At 38.8% G+C, this 14903-nt stretch overlaps 1 long non-coding RNA gene across 4 annotated transcripts in view; it reads left to right on the top strand.

The window, feature by feature from the left end:
- LOC106509504 overlaps window positions 813–14903 on the top strand; it is a 30899-nt gene continuing 16808 nt past the window's right edge. For 2 of the 4 annotated variants that reach the window (XR_002341832.1, XR_002341831.1), the window contains exon 1: window positions 14799–14887. This is a non-coding gene — a long non-coding RNA (uncharacterized LOC106509504). Of the gene's footprint in view, window positions 1149–1231; window positions 1330–14798; window positions 14888–14903 lie in introns of those variants that run through there. The other 2 variants (XR_002341828.1, XR_002341829.1) reach the window with 2 other exon arrangements.

Below are 14903 nucleotides of genomic sequence, written 5' to 3'. Positions count from 1 at the left end.
TTGTATGGACATATGTTTTGAATTCTTAGATAACTGAGGGTAAAATTGTTGAGTCCTATGTTTAACCCTATGTTTAACTCTTTGAAGATCAGCCAAACTATTCACCATATATATGTTCCCGTCAGCTCATGCATGAGGATTCCAGTTTTTCCACATCCTCACCAACACTCATTATTTTCCATTTCTAAAATTATAACTATAAAGTGGTATCTCATTGAGTTTTGATTTGCATTTCCTGACTAATGTTTGAATACATTTTCATGTGCTTATTGACTATTTGTATAATTTCTTTAGAGTAATGTCTATTTGGAAACTACTTATTTTAAAGTAGGATTATTTATGTTTTTATTGTTGAATTATATACATTCTTTATATATTCTGGATATCAAACTCTACAAGATATATGATTTGGAAAATTTTTGTCACATTCTGCACTGTGCCCTTTCATTTCTTGATAGTGTCCTTTGATGCACAAACATTTTAATTCTGATGAACTCAAGTTTATATATTTTTCCTTATGTTGCTTTTGGTGTCACATCTTAAAAAAAAAAAATTCCTAATCCCAGTGAAACCATGGGTAACCAGTCGAATCCATTTCACCTGCCTACACTAATCAAGTCATCTACTAAAATACTCGCATATCCTCCAAGCAGCACAGAGCCTAAACTAGATATTAGCCTGAGTTGTTTTCCAAGAACTTGGAATCAGCTGTGTCTAGTTGGAGCCAAGCTGGTTAAGAATAAACAGGACCACTGACCCTCCAACTAGCAATGCAAGCGTTTCCCTGCTTAGTGACCTCTTGAGAAGCTTCAGATCCTGTTAAGAGTCTGCAAGTTTAAACACTCACATTACGCCTGCGCAATGATTACCACATCTTTTTCCAATCACCTTTCTCCACGCTGCCTGCATGCCCCTAAGCCCCAGGCTGCCCTGCCGCTTTAGTCTTTATCCCATAAATACCCCAGCCTCGTGCCTTTGGGGCAGGAAGCGTTTGAAGTTTTTTCACCGGTATTCCTGCTTGGTTGCCTGGCGAATAACACCCTCTTTTTGCCACAAATCTTGGCATCTAGGCGTTTTGCCTTGTTGTGCGTTGGAGAGAACAAAATAGAATCTAGTTCAGTAATAGAATTTGGTGAACTAGCCAGAAGGTAAGCCCAGACAGGCCTTTGTCGGTGGTTCTTTCGTTCCTTGCCCGTTTTGAGTCTGTAGCTGAGTCCAAGCGTCTGTTTAGGGACCGTCCTTCCGATTTTACCAGCGAGGCGCCACCCACTTTCAAAGTTTAGTTTTGCAGCACAGAAATGGTTTTGGAGTTTGGAAGACGTCCTTTGGGTGAGTAAACTCATTAAAGAAACACACCTGTGCCTAAATTCTCTGGCAATACTGTCCAGACGGTGGATTGGATGCCCATCTTTTTGGACTTTGACAGACAATGTCGAATTTTTTAGCTGCGGAGGTACTCCATATCGGGGTTAAAGGCTCCAGGGCTCCGATTTTTGGTCTTTCTTTGTGTCGATTGTCTTAAGTGTTAAGAACTATTGGGGATTGAGTTTATTGGTGAGCATAGCAAGGACTTTTAGAAAGATTTCCTTGCTAAAACTGTGTAGAAACAAAACCTTTTCAAAATGAGAAATGCTAATTCAATTCCCTCTGGTAGCCCCTAAGCCACATTCTCCAAAATTGGGTGACTTTAAGGTATGAATCCATGGAAAAGAAAATGATAGTATTTTTTTGATAGCACTGCATGGCCACAACATTCTTTAGACTTTAAGCAAAATGGCTTGAAAATGAACCTTTCAATTAAAATACAACTTTGCAACTAGATTTATTTTGTAAACAGGGAAAAAACATGGGAGGAAATACCTTAGGTACAGTTTTTATGCCCCACCCCCCATCTTTGAAGGTTTAGAGAAATAGGAATGGTGTCTCTCAATCTTACCAGGGGTTCACCTGGGCTTTGTTTTTTAGATTCCACATATAAGTGATAACACAGAGTGTTTGTCTTTCTCTGACTTGTTAAACATAATACTCTGTAAGTTCGTCTTTGTTGCTAGCAATGGTAGAATTTCATCTTTTTTATGGCTAAGTAATATTCCATTGTGTATATGTACATCACATAAAACTACTGACGGATATTTAAGTTGCTTCCTTTTTTTGGCTATTGTGATTAGTGCTGCTTTGAACATTGTGGTGCATGTCTCTTTTCAAAGTGATGTTTTTGTTTTTCCAGACACACCCAGGATTGGGAATTACTGGATCAAATGGTTGCTCTGTTTTTAAGGAAGCTCCATGCTGTTTTCTATAGTGGCTGCACTAATTTAATTTCCTACCAACAGTGAACAAAGGTTTGCTTCTCTCCACATGCTTGAAAACACTTATTATTTGTGGACTTTCTGATGTTAGCCATTCTGATAACTGTGACGTGATATCTCACTGTGGTTTGAGTTTGCATTTCTCTGATTAGTGATTTCATGTGATTGTTAGCCATCTCTATATCTTCTTTGGACAAATGTCTATTCAGGTCTTCTGCCCATTTTTTAATCAGGTTTTTTTTTTTGATACCGAGTTGTACCAGCTGTTGGTATATTTTGGATATTAACTTCTTATCAGTCTTATCATTTGCTGATAATGCCTACCATTCACTAGGTTGTCTTTTAATTTTGTTGATGATTTCTTCTGCTGTGAAAAAGCTTCTAAATTTAATTAGGTTTCAGTTTTTCTTTAATTTCATTTCCTTAGGAGCACTATCTAAAAAATTATCAATAGGATGATTTATATCAAAGAGTGTTCCACCTATGTCCTTTCCTAGGAGTTTTATGCTTTCAGGTAAGTTCCTGCATTTTTTAATGTACAGAGCCTGTAGCTTAGTTAGGCTTGCTCAGAACAACCATTACCACATTTTTTTCTCTCCACCTTATTGAGATAACAGTTGATAGACAGTGTTTTATTCCTGCTCCCATAGCCTTGCCCCGTGCCTTCAGGGAGGTGGATCTGAGACTAGTTCTAGAGAACTTTTTGCCTAGAGGCCTTGTAAATTGTCCCTCTTTGCTGCAAATCTTGGCATATCATGCACTTTGGGCAAAAGGAATCTGTTTAAGTAATGCAAAGTTATGATATTTACACCTTTGTTTATTCTAAGAGTTTAATAGTTTTGCTCTTACATTTAGGCCTTAAATAATTTTTATATATGGTATATAATTGGTCAAAGTTAATTCTTGTACAAGTGAATATCCAGTTGTCCCAGCATAATTTATTGAGCAGTCTATTTTTTCCCCCTTGGATTGTCTTGGCATTCTTGTTGAATCACCTGACCATAAATGTGTGGGTTTATTTCTAGACACAATTTCATTGATCTATGTGTCTGTTCTTATGCCTGTACCACTTTTGTCTTGATTATTGTATCTCTATAACTGGCTTTGAAATTGTACATGTTAGCTGTACAACTTCATTCTCCTTTCAAGATTGTTTTTGACTATTTTGGGTTCCTTGAGTTTCCATGGAACTTTAGGATCAGCTTATCAATTTCTGCAAAGAAGCCAGCTGGGATTCTGATGGAACTCGTGTTCAATCTCTGGATCAATTGGGGGAGTATTGATATCTTAACAATATTAAGTGTTCCAATCTTAATTTCTTTTCAGCAGTGTTTTGTAGTTATCAGTGTACAAATCTTAAACTTTTTTGGTTAAATTTATTCCAAAGTATTGTAACTTTTGATCTGATGGTACATAGGATGGATTGCATAATTTCATCTTCGGATTGTTCATTGTTTAGAAACAATTTTTGGTTTACAAATTTTAGTTTAGTCATTGTTTGGAAACACAATTGACTTCTTTGTAAATCTGCAACCTTTTAAATTTACTTGTTAGCTCTAGTTAGCTTTAATTTTTTTTTGATACTTAGTTTTTCCATATGAGCATATCATTGGCAAATAGAGATTGTTATACTTATTTTCTAATATGGATGCTTTTACAATTTTTTTTTAATCATTCAGTGACTCGTTTAATCTTGTCCAATTGCTCTGAGTAGACCTCCAAGTACAACATTACATAGAAATAGTGAGAGCAGGCACCTTTGTCTCTTTCCAGATCTTAGGAGAAAAATCTGTCAATGTTTTAAGTGTGATATTTATCAGTTTCTATGAAACACTTTCCCCAGTTGTGGAAGTTCTCTTAGTTTGTTCTCTGTTTAATCATGAAAGTGTGTTGGTTTTTGTCAAGTTTTGTTTTTTTTCTGCATCTGATGAAATGATCATGTTTTTTCTAAAGTGTGTTATTGATAGGCATTAAATTAATTTCTGGCTATTACACCAACCCTGCAATCTTGGGATAAAGCCCACATGGTCATGATGTATGATCCTTCATGTATTTTGTTGAATTCAGTTTGCTAATATTGGGTTGATAATTTTTGTACCTATATTTATAGAGAATGTTGCATTGTAGTTTGATTTTCTTGTGATATCGCCTGCCTTTACTATTTTGATAGGGCCAGAAATTATATCAATAGTAGGTAAGAGTTATAAGAGTGACCCTCAAGGATTTGAGGGACTAAGCAGCTCCATACACTTGATGTTAGAAGCCTTGATCCACCTGCTTCTCTCCACCTGGTTATCAGTCACTGGCTCACCTGCATGAAGCAAAGGAGAGGCTCCACTGCCCGCAGGGGTACTTATTCCTCTCCGAAGAGGGTCTTCACAAGTGGACCACTGGTATGTACGGAGCATCAATGAGCTCGGTATTCTAAATTATGAAGCACCTTGGACAAACACCTCTAGAGACGTATGTTGCAGAAGTCATCCAGGGAATATTTGTCAGACTTTGTTCGCACAGAAGTCTAGTGCCCAGTACCACCAAAATCCCATCTCTTACTAGTTGGGTCTGAATGCACCTCCTACATCCTTCTGCCTGATTACAGAACTGATCTGTTAAGGAGTGAAAGGACACTTTTCATGCAGTTGCTATAGGCTGAGGAGGCTGAGAGGCAGTGCTCTTCTGAACACTCAGATGTCACTAGGCACCACATTTCATGGCAAACCAACTGTCAGTACTATAGGCTTATTGGCTCACTTGGGGCAACCATCTGCAACCCAGTCAGTGAAGCAAAGGAACACTATTAAGGACTAGCACTCTTCTTGCCTCCTCTATGAGGGTCCTCATCTCACAGATCTTAGGGAAGATTCCTTGGCTGACATCACTTTTCCATGTCTGGATAAGGTGGCCTCCAAGCCCATGCCCTACGTCTTCCTCTGGAGCTCTGGCTGCCCTGGGAAAGCACTACTTTTCAGCACTCCTGCTGAAGCAAGTCCTGCTCAGGACAGCTCACCCTCTTCCTTGGTCTCAGATTTCTGAGTTCCCTAAATTGGACCACAGTTCTGCCTGGCCACTTAAGAAGATGATATCAGCCTTTTGAGCTGGCTAAGCGTTCATTTCAAAACACAGAGATAAATACTTCCATTTTTGGCCACTCTACTCTGAAACTAGTTTTCTTTTTAGTGTCCTCTTCGAAGCAGCACACTTCCTAGGATTCCTTCAATTTCATCCAAATTTCCCTTTGTCTCTGTGAATCAGGAGTTCCTTCCATGAAAGCTGTGTGGACACTAAGCCATCTTGCGACAGACAGATCAAAGCCCCCCCCCCCCCCCAGTTGCTAGTCACTCCTGGAGAGGACAGAAGCCGCAGCTGAAACTGCATCCCAAGCACATTCTCAAAGATTTCTGCAGACTGCTCTTACTTTAAGATGAAGACCTTGGAGAGGTCAAAGATCAGAATTCCTGCTGTGAATTATTGAGGTTAGAGGGTAGTAATTACAATAACTGAGGTGAATGCCTGTCATCTGGAAGCCAAGCAGACAGCTTTCCGGTGTAGCACATTTAATTAATCATGCTGTGGGACTTCATCTATGGCTTCTCAATTATAGGCAACTACAGACCCTCTCTGTTTTACTGAACTTAGTTAAGGAGTGTAGACCTACACCAATCTTGAAACACTGTCCTTATTCTCACTCAGCTGCACTGAGAAACTTCAACAAGAAAGCACCTTTACAACTACTTCGGTCAAGGTGAACCAAGCTCATTTATTGCTAGTTAGAAGTTAGGGAAAACCTGACATGAAACTGCAACAGGCAATTAACTGCGTGCCTCTTGTCCTTCATTTGGAACAACTCTAGGCATGAATACCTGTGTGGTTGCTCAGCAGATCAAAAGAGTCTTTGATTCCCATCAAGTGACACAAAGCATTATATGTGGGCACTTAAGCAGGCCTCCATTTAATGAGAGGCCTCTACTTCTCACATTGCTCTGCACACCCAAGTGAGCAGGGGAAGGATTCTGGCTGAGGAATGAATGCCTCCCCCGCCCCCGGCCCCCGCAAAGCCCCACCCCACTCAGCATGGTCACTTTTACTCTAGGCTGCAGCCACTTCCAGCCTTATAGCTTAAAACCTCCCACTGAGACACCCTTCACTTCTGTTCCTTGTGAACCCAAATTCCCTCCACTATTTACCACCCACCACGCAGGCAGTGTTTATAAGACCCAGGTGGCATCCTCCCAGCTGCAGCCAGCTGCTCACATTATATAGTCAGGCCTCTTGTACCCACCTAACACAGGGCCTGGTGCAGAGCAAATGATTACAAATATTTATTGAAATACTCCGCGACAGACATAAGTATGGCCTGGCTTCTTCCTTTATAAAACAATTTTTATTTTTTATCGAAATATAGTTGATTCACAATGTGTTAATTTCAGGTGTCCAGCAAAGTGACTTAGTTATACATACATCCATTCTTTTTTCAGATTCTTATGTAGATTATTACAGAATATTGAGTACAGTTCCCTGTGCTATACAGTAGGTCCTTGCTAATAATCTATTTTATGTATGGTAGTGTGAATATATTAATCCCAAACTCCCAATTTATCCCTCCCCCTCGCTAGCTTCTTCCTCCTACTGGTGCAATTTCTGTTTTCTCTCGTACAAAGTCAGGATATGCTCAGATAGGATAAGTTAATTTTCATATTAGCCTAGAAAAACCTACAAAGAAACCCTTGCCCATTGAAAGAGGTAGCTGAAGTTTCCTTTTATGAGAACAACATGTCTGTTTTAAATAGTCCATCAGCTGCTGGGAGGAATGGGTGAAACTCCAAGGAGTGTGTCCAGATAGCAAAAGGCCATAGCCCGGCTCTCAAAGTGCTGGTCCCAGCTGCTACCAACAGGGCATTAGCTTCCCTGAGCTCCTGATACACTTGACCTCTGCAACTGGGTGTAGATGCTGAGGCACAAAGCCATAAGGAAAGAGACATTTCAAGTTCAGAGGGATGTGGAGGAGCAAGGATGAGCAATCAGCAAGGCCAGTGTGTGCTTAGGTGCTGGGTGAGTGAAAAGATTCCCCCGGAAATACAAGGTAAGGGAGAGGCTCTGAAGAGAGAGCAAACATGGGTGAAACTATCTGTTGTGGCATGTGAGAGTAACAGCCCTTTCAGAATCTCCCTGATGTAACCTTGGGGGAAAGCTGCATTGCTCAGGCGTGCTTTGGCTGTAGTGAGTTTTGTGGGAAGGCATCCTGAAGAGGTGCTGGCTTCTGAGTCCAGGTTTGCTCAAGGCAGAAAAAAGACTTAAGGCCTGGATGCAGGGAAGAAGTGGGGCAACTGCTATCTAGGTCATGCCTCTCCACAAAGACTGAACTGTGAAACAAGCAATTAAAACTTTGTTTTGGAGTTCCTGTCGTGATGCAGCAGAAATGAATCTGACTAGGAACCATGATGTTGTGGGTTCGATCTCTGGCCTTACTTAGTGGGTTAAAGATCTGGCATTGCTGTGAGCTGTGGTGTAGATAGCAGACGTGGCTTGGATCCCGAGTTGCTGTGGCTCTGAGCGACCTCTAGGCTGGGAACCTCCATATGCCACAGGTGTGGCCCTAAAAAAACAAACAAAAAAACAGTTTTTAGAAAAAATTTTTATATAATGATTTTTATTTTTTTTCCATTGTAGCTGGTTTACAGTGTTCTGTCACTTTTCCTTTGTACAGCATGGTGACCCAGTTACACATCATGTATACATTCTTTTTTCTCACATTATCATGCTCCATCATAAGTGACTAGACATAGTTCCCAGTGCTACACAGCAGGATCTCATAGCTAATCCATTCCAAAGGCAATAGTTTATATGTATTAATCCTAAACTCCCCATCCACCCCACTCCCTCCTCCTCCCCCGCCCCCTTGGCAACCACAAGTCTATTCTCCAAGTCCATGATTTTCTTTTCTGTGGAAAGGTTCATTTGTGCTGTGTATTAGATTCCAGAAATAAGTGATAGCATAGGGTATTTGTCTTTCTCTTTCTGACTCACTTCAGTCAGTATGAGAGTCTCTAGTTGCTGCAAATGGCATTATTTTGTTCTTTTTGTGGCTGAGTAGTATTTCCATTGTGTATATATACCACATCTTCCTAATCCAACCATCTGTCAATGGACATTGGGTTTCTTCCATGTCTTTGCTATTGTGAATAGTGCTGCAATGAACATGTGGGTACATGTGTCTTTTTTAAAGAAAGTTTTGTCCAGATATATGTCCAAGAGTGGGATTGCTGGGTCATATGGTAGTTCTACATATAGTTTTCTAAGGTACCTCCAAATTGTTCTCCATAGTGGTTGTACCAACTTACACACCCACCAACAGTGCAGGGAGGGTTCCCTTTTCTCCACACCCTCTCCAGTATTATTTATTTGTGGACTAATATTAATGATGGCCATTCTGACTGGTGTGAGGTGATATCTCATGGTAGTTTTGATTTGCATTTCTCTAATAATCAGTGATGTTGAGCATTTTTTCATGTGCTTGTTGGCCATCTGTATATCGTCTTGTTTTCCATAACTATAAACTTTTTGGAGATCCTGTCCTTCTGGCAACCTGAGGATGTCTGTTGAAGTGGAGGAAAGGACAGCAGTCTGTACCGACAGTCAGGGATCCTCTAACCCACCCAAGACAGAAGGCCCACCTCAGGCTGACTCCAAACTACTCAGGAAAATAGTTCATCTTCATTTTCTACATTAGTTGGCAAAGTTAATACTCTGATGTTCCCACCATTCAGTTCATCAACCTTCAGGGCGTTTGGCACCTCACTGTGGTTGACGGACACCCCCCCCCCAACTTCTCCTTGATATCTCCTTTGAGAGTGAGAGAAGTTTGTCTGGATCCCCCCCGATGTAAGTATCATTACCCCTGAGAAAGATTACTTCCATGCAACCACTTCATTTAAACATAAGAAAAAGGGCTATTTCCTTGAGCTCACAATAGTGTTGACATTTTCATGTTTAAAAGATAAAAAACTCAGCTTAATTTAACTTCACATTAAAATAATGAAAAGCCTCCTTAAATACAAACTTATGTAATGGTACATTATGGTGGTCTTAGCTAAGGCAACCTCTGGTGCCATTAATTTATATGTTAAAAGGAGTTAGTCTAGGTCATGGGAAAACAGATCCTAAAAGATTCAGCTGAATTTCTCTCTCATGCTATAGTTGTATATAATGTTATCTAGTTAAAATTGAGACTTGGGCATGCTTGATTCCTTTGCATATTTAAGGCCAATAAATTGAGAGAAAAAACAGAAAGGAATATTAATTGAGTTCCTATGGAGCACCAAGTCTATTTGCCCATTTTCCTTTGCCTCATGTTCTTACTGCAAAGTAAATATGTTACCCTCATTGAAGATTAGTCAACTGTCAGGATTTTCTTGCATATTTACTTATAATTACCAAGTTCAGTGACAATCTTGATGTTATTTCAGTTGTGAAACCTCAATAATCTTCATGCTTTTGGTTTATTAAGTATAGTTGGTTTACAATATTACTTTGTTTTATTTTTCAGATTCCACATACTGTAATTACATATTTGTCTTTCTCTGTTATTTCACTAAGTGCAATACTCTCTAAGTCCACCTGTGTTGTTGCAAATGGCAGAACTTCATTATTTTCTATGGTTGAGTAATATTCTGTTGTATATATACAGCACAGCTTTTATATATTGATGGACACTTAGGTTGCTTCTGTATCTTAGGTATTTATAAATAATGCTTCTATGAACATTGCAGTGTATGTATCATTTCAAATTAATGTGTTTTTATTTTCTTCAGATAATTACTTCAGAGTAGAAATATATGGTAGTTCTATTTTTAACCCTTTGAGGAACCTCTATTCTGTTTCTCATAATGGCTGCACCAATTTATATTTCCACCAACCATGTAGGAGGGTTCTTTTTTCTTCACATGCTCTGCAACATTCATTGCTAGTAGACTGATATTAGCCATTCTGGCAGGTATGAAGTTATATTGTCATTTTGATTTGCATTTCTTTTGCATTTCTCTTAATAGTGATGTTGAGCATCTTTTCCTGTGCCTAACACCCACCTATACATCTTCTTTGGAAAAATGTCCATTTGGGCCTTCTGTCCTTTTTAAAAAAATTTTTATAATTTTTATTTTTTTCCATTATACCTGCTTTACAGTATTCTGTCAGTTTTCTACTGAATGGCAAGGTGACCCAGTCACACATTTGCATTCCTTTTCCTCACATTATCATGCTCCATCATAAGTGACTAGATATAGTTCCCAGTGCTATACAGCAGGATCTCATTGCTTATCCATTCCAAAGGCATTAGTTTGTATCTATTAACCCCTAATGCCAGTCCATCATGCTGCTCCCTCTCCCTGGCGACCACGAGTCTGTTCTCCAAGTCCATGATTTTCTTTTCTGTGGAAAGGTTCATTTGTGCCATATATTAGATTCCAGAAATAAGTGATATCATATGGTATTTGTCTTTCTCTTTCTGACTCACTTCACTCAGTATAAGAGTCTCTAGTTCCATCCATGTTGCTGCAAATGGCACTATTTTGGCTGAGTAGTGTATTCCATTGTATATATACATACACACCATATCTTCTTAATCCAATCATCTGTCAGTGGACATTTAGGTTGTTTTCATGTCTTTGCTATTGTGAATAGTGCTGCAGTGAACATGCAGGTGCATGTGTCTTTTTCAAGAAAAGTTCTGTCAGATATATGCCCAAGAGTGGGATTACTGGGTCATGTGGTAGTTCTATGTATAGATGTCTAAGGTATCTCCATACTGTTTTCTATAGTGGTTGTACCAATTTACATTTCCACCAACAGTGCAGGAGGGTTCCCTTTTCTCCACACCCCCTCCAGCACTTGTTATTTGTGGACTAATATTAATGATGGCCATTCTGACTGGTGTGAGATGGTACCTCATAGTAGTTTCTATTTGTATTTCTCTAATAATCATTGATGTTGAGCATTTTTTCATGTGCTTATTGGCTATCTGCATATCTTCTTTGGAGAAATGTCTGTTAAGATCCTTTCTTTGCCCATTTTTCAATTGGGTTGTTGGCTTTTTTGTGTTGAGTTGTATAAGTCTTGTATATTTTAGAGATTAGGCCCTTGTCAGTTGCATCATTTGAAACTACTTTCTCCCATTCTGTAAGTTGTCTTTTTGTTTTCTTTTTGATTTCCTTTGCTGTGCCAAAGCTTGTCAGTTTGATTAGTTCCCATTGATTTATTTTTGCTTTTATTTCTGTTGTTTTGGGAGACTGACCTGAGAAAATATTCATAAGGTTGATGTCAGAGAATGTTTTGCCTATGTTCTCTTCCAGGAGTTTGATGGTGTCTTGTTTTATATTTAAGTCTTTAAGCCATTTTGAGTTTATCTTCACGCATGGTGTGAGGGTGTGTTCTAGTTTCATTGATTTGCATGCAGCTGTCCAGGTTTCCCAGCAATTCTTGCTGAAAAGATTGTCTTTTTCCCATTTGATAGTCTTCCTTCTCTGTCGAAGATTAATTGACCGTAGGTGTATGGGTTTATTTCTGGGTTCTCTATCCTGTTCTGTTTGTCCGTATGTTTGTTTTGGTACCAGTACCATACTGTCTTGATGACTGTGGCTTTGTAATATTGCCTGAAAGTCTGGGAGAGTTATGCCTCCTGCTTGGTTTTTGTTCCTTAGGATTGCTTTGTTAATTCTGGGTCTTTTGTGGGTCCATGTACATTTTTGGATTGTTTGTTCGACTTCTGTGAAAAATGTCATGGGTAATTTGATAGGGATTGCATTGGAGATTCCCAGGCTAGGGGTCTAATCAGAGTTGTAGCCGCTGGCCTACACCAGGCCACAGCAACGTGGGATCTGAGCCGCATCTGCAACCTACACCACAGCTCATGGCAACGCCGTATCCTCAACCCACTGAGCGAGGCCAGGGATCGAACCCACAACCTCATAGTTCCTAGTCAGATTTGTTAACCACTGCGCCACAATGGGAACTCCAGAAATGTGACTGATTTTTAAATGTTAATCTCATATCCTGCTACTTTGCTGAATTTGTTGATCAGTTCATGTAGTTTTTGGGTTGAGTTCTTAGGGTTTTCTATATATAATATCATGTCATCTACATAGAGTGACAATTTTACCTCTTCTTTTCCAGTTTGGATACCTTCTATTTCTTTTATTTGTCCAATTGCTGTGGCTAGGACTTCTAGTACTATGTTGAATAACAGTGGTGAGATTGGGCATCCTTGTTCTAGGTGGGAAGGCTTTCAGCTTTTGTCCATTGAGTATTATATTTTCTGTGGGTTTGTTGTAAATGGCATTAATTATGTTAAGGTATGTTCCCTCTATACTCTCTTTGGTAAGAGCTTTTATGCTGAATGGATGTTGGACTTTATCAGATGCTTTTTCTGCATCTATTGAGATGATCATGTGGTTTTTGACTTTTCTTTTGTTAATGTGGTGTATGGCGTTGATTGATTTGCATGTGTTGAACCATCCTTGTGAACCTGGGATGAATCCCACCTGGTCATGATGTATGATCTTTTTTATATGTTGTTGAATTCAGTTAGCTAAAATTTTGTTGAGAATTTTTGCATCTATATTCATCAGAGATATTGGCCTATAGTTTTCTTTTTTTGTGGTATCTTTGTCTGGTTTTGGTATTAGGGTAATGTTGGCATCACAGAATGTCTTCGGGAGTGTTCTTCTTCTTCAACCTTTTGGAAAAGTTTAAGTAGGGTGGGTATAAGTTCCTCTTTGTATGTTTGGTAGAATTTGCCTGTAAAGCCATCTAGTTCTGGACTTTTATTTGTAGGGAGTATTTTTATTACATATTCAATTTCATTTTTAGTAATTGGTCTGTTCCCTTCTATCCATTTTTAATCAGACTTTTTTGATACTGAGTTATATGAGTTATTCATAAATTTTGGATGTTAATCACTTGTCTGTTATTTTATCCCATTCAGTAGGTTGATTTTTTTTTTTCTTTTTTGGCTACTCCATAGTGTATGGAGTTCCTGGGCCAGGGACCATATTCCTATATGCTGCAGCTATGGCAACATCAGATCCATAACCCACTGTGCTGGGCTGAGGATGGACGCTGTGTCCCAGCACTCAAGATACCACCGATCCTGTTGCACCACAGTGGAATCTCCAGTAAAATGTCTTAATTTTGTGGATTGTTTCCTTTGATGTACAAAAGCTTTTAAGTTTAATTAGGTCTTATATGTTTGTTTTTGCTTTTATTTCTTTAGTTTTAGCAGACAGATACAAAAATATAACTATAATTTACGTCACAGAGTGTTCTGCCTCTGCACTCTTCAAGGAGTTTTATGGTTTCAGTTTGAGTTTATTTTTGTATATGGTATGAGGAAATGTTCTAATTTCATCAGCATGTAGCTCTTCAATTTTCCTAGCAGCACTGATTGAGGAGACTGTCTTTTCTCCATTGTATATTTTTGCCTCCTTTTTCCTAGATTAATTGAACGTAAGTGTGTGGATTTATTTCTGGGCCCTCTGTTCTGTCCCATTTATTATATGTCTGTCTTTTTTGATGACCGTAGCTTTGTAGTATAATGGGAAGTCAGGGAGTATGATGCCTCCATCTTTGTTCTTCTTCCTTCAAGAATTCTTTGGTAGTTCTGGTATTTTGTGATTACACATAAATTTTAGAATTATTTATTTTTCTTCTGTGGAAAATTTCATGAGTATTTTGATAAGGATTGCATTCAATTTTAGATTGCTTTGGGTAATATGTACATTTTAATAATAATCTTCCAATCCAAGAACTTGGGATATCTTTCCATTTCTTTCTTCATCAGTGTTTTATAGTGTTCAGTGTATAGGTTTTTTACTTCCTTGGTTAAGCTTATTCTTAGGTATTTCATTCTTTGTAATGGGATTGTGTCCAAAATTTCTCACTGATAGTTCATTATTAGTATATAGAAAAGTGACAGATTCTGTAGATTACTTTTACCCTGAAATTTTGCTAAATGGATTTATTCTAATAGTTTTTTTGGTGGAGACTTTAGAGTTTTCTGTATATAGTATCATGTCATCTATAAATAGTGACAGTTTGACTTCTTCCTCTCAATTCTGGCTGCTTTTTATTTCTCACCTGATGTTGAGGCTAGAACTTCCAATACTATGTTAAATAGAAGTGGTAAGAGTGGGCATCCTTGTCTTGTTGATGATTTTAGAGAAAAAACTTTAAGCTCTTCACTATGGAGCATGATAGTTGTAGACTTGTCATAAATGGCCTTTGTTATGTTAAGAGATATTCCCTCTATACCCATTTTGAATTTTTATCTTGACAGGATGTTGAATTTTGCCAAATGCTTTTTTTTTTTTTCTTTTTTTTGTCTTTTTAGGGCCAAAGGTGCAGCGTATGAATTGGAGCTAGAGCTGCCAGCCCACACCACAGCTGTAGCACCACCAGATCTGAACTGGGTCTGTGACCTACACCATAGCTCATGGCAATGCCAGATCCTTCACCCACGGAGCAAGGCCAGGGATTGAACCCAAATCCTCATGGATACTAGCCAGGTTTCTTTGCACTTAGCCGCAATGGTAACTCCTCCCCAAA

The sequence above is a fragment of the Sus scrofa genome, chromosome 2, assembly GCF_000003025.6.
Source record: "Sus scrofa isolate TJ Tabasco breed Duroc chromosome 2, Sscrofa11.1, whole genome shotgun sequence".
Classification (NCBI taxonomy): Eukaryota; Metazoa; Chordata; class Mammalia; order Artiodactyla; family Suidae; genus Sus; species Sus scrofa.
Note: the sequence above shows the minus strand (reverse complement) of the source record. Positions and strands in the feature narration are given on the sequence as shown.